The following is a 2556-nucleotide window of genomic DNA, read 5'->3' on the forward strand; positions in this document are numbered from 1 at the left end:
GCATGCAACGTTGAAAAGTAGCACCGGTATTTCTCCGGCCAAATGTCATAGTCAGGTAGCAGAGGGCTCCAAATGGTGTGATGAAGGCGGTCTTCAGGCGGTCGGCAGGATCCAACTTGATCTGATGGTATCCTGAGTAGGCATCCAAGAAACTCAACAGCTCGCATCCGGCTGTGGAGTCTGTCACTTGATCAATCCGGGGCAAAGCAAACGGATCTTTGGGGCAAACTTTGTTGAGGCTAGTATAATCTATACGCATGCAGCACTTCTTGTTGTTCTTCAGTACAAGGACCGGATTGGCAAGCCACTCTGGAAATAATACTTCCATAATGAAGCCGCCGGCCAAAAGCTGGGCTATCTCTTCACCAACAATTCTTCTCTTATCCTCTAATAGTCGGTAGAGGGGTTTCTTGACTGGCTTTCCATCTGATCCAATATGTAGCTTGTGTTTGGCAAAATCCATTGGAACACCCGGCATGTCCTTGGGGGACCATGCAATGATATCCCGATTCTCACGGAGGAAATTGACGAGCTCGCTTTCCTATTTGTTGTCCAGGTTTGTTCCTACAAGGGTGAACCTCTCCGGGTGCTCCGGATCCAAAAGTATCTTCTTTGTTTCCTTGTCCGGCTGGAAGGAGCCCTGAGCTTCCGACTCCTTGGGATCAGGCGACAGGTCCGGCTGCTTGACGGCCATGGCGACAACCCGGTCAAGGATCTTTTTGTCGGCAGCAATAACGAGGGACTCGACCAACCGACTGCTGGCTGCAGCGCAGGCGGATGATTTCTTGTAGTCTCCGACTATAGTGATGATGCCCTTGGTGCTCGGCATCTTCATCTTGAGGTAGGCATAGTGCGGCACAGCCATGAACTTGGACAGGGCAGGTCGGCCAAGTAAAGCGTGATAGGGGCTCTCCAGATCCACCACCTCAAACCAAACTGCCTGACGATGGAAGTGATCTTTGTGTCTGAAGAGAACTTCTATCTTGATCTTGCCGATTGGTGGGCATGAAAGGCCGGTTACAATGCCATGGAAGACGGTCCGACTGGGCAAGAGTTGCTTTGTCTAGATGTTCAACTTTTCTCCATGATGTCGCGGTACAAGATGTTGATGTTGCTTCCGCCATCAATCAAGACTCGGGAAAAGGGAGCGGCCTACCTCTGGGTGATCATCTCAGCTCCAGCTGATGAGCTTCTTAGACCAGTGCATGAACTCTAGAACTTTGGAGGCGACAACATTGACTTCTTGGTGCTGCCAGCGCCGGCTGCGCTTGTCATAAGCTTTGCTCGTGAAGACGGTGTAAGTTTTGTGCTCTTTGGGGAACTCGTCTTGAATGGCTCCGACTGCTAGGCGGGCCGCCGGCTGCTGAGGAGCCGGAGGTGGCTGGACAGCAGGCAGAGGAGCCGGCAGCCCCTCACCTTTGGAGATTCGGGTGAGCCAATGGCACTTCCGAGTTGTGTGGTTGGACGGCTTCGCGCCGCTATGGAAGTTGCAGGGGGCATCAAGGGTTTGCTCGTAGGAGAAAGCGGGCTACCAAACCGTCTTGCCGCCTTTCTGATGCTTGGATATGGGCTTCCCTTCCGGCTGCTGATCTTCGACTATTGCTACTTGTCGGCTGGTGGAAGTTGGCATCGGGGCCTTGCGCTTGTTGTCGTTCTGATGCGGGTGCCGATTGGTGTCACCAGCTGGCGTTCTCGGAGCCGGAGGGAGCACCTTTCCAGAGGCGTCCACCCGAAGTTCCGACTTCATTGAGGAGTCGGCAGTGGCGTACTTGTCTGCTATGATCAGCAGCTTGTCGAGCATGGCCGGCTCGTCGCAGAGGAGTCCGTGCTTGAGGAGGGTGCCTTCTCTGCACCCGGCGGTGAAATACTCTATAGCTTGCACCTTGTGCACCGCTTCGCAGGAGTTGCGGAGCTCGGCCCAGCGCATCAGGTAGTCGTGACTGGACTCAGTTGGGCCTTGGACGCACAGAGAGAGCTGACGTGGCTTGGGCGCCCACTTGTACGTGTTGGTGAAGTTGTGGATGAAGACCTCGGTGAAATCCACCTAGCTGTTGACGCTGTAGGGATTGAGGCTGTTCAGCCAGGTGTGTGCTATGCCTTGAAGCATGAGAGGGGCGTACTTCACGGAAGCGCGCCTGTTGCCGTTTGCTATGCTGACTGCAGTGGAGTAGTCTATCAGCCAATGTTCCGGCTTCATTGAGCCATTCTACTTGGGCGAATCTCTTGGGAGTGAGAAACCTTTGGGAAAGGGCTCGTCGCGAATGCGGGGGCCAAAACAAGGCGGGCCGACAGCATCCTCCTCTTGTAGCGCCAAGGATCGCGCCAGGCGGTCGATCCGATTGCGGGCATCATTCTCGCCGATTCCTTCGCGGCGGCCCAGCCGGCCGCTGAGTGTCGCGTGCTCAACAAGCGGCGGAGAGGGATATTTCTCCCTATGGGGCAGCGGGGGAGGCGGGTTGTCGCCTCGCCGCTCGACGGCTCGTGGGCGTCCTTCTTCGTTGCGCTCAATGGTGAAGCGCGTCCGGCTGGCTCGTGGGCACCGCCTGGTATCAGCGT

This window comes from Triticum dicoccoides, chromosome 3B (assembly GCF_002162155.2).
Source record: "Triticum dicoccoides isolate Atlit2015 ecotype Zavitan chromosome 3B, WEW_v2.0, whole genome shotgun sequence".
Classification (NCBI taxonomy): domain Eukaryota; kingdom Viridiplantae; phylum Streptophyta; class Magnoliopsida; order Poales; family Poaceae; genus Triticum; species Triticum dicoccoides.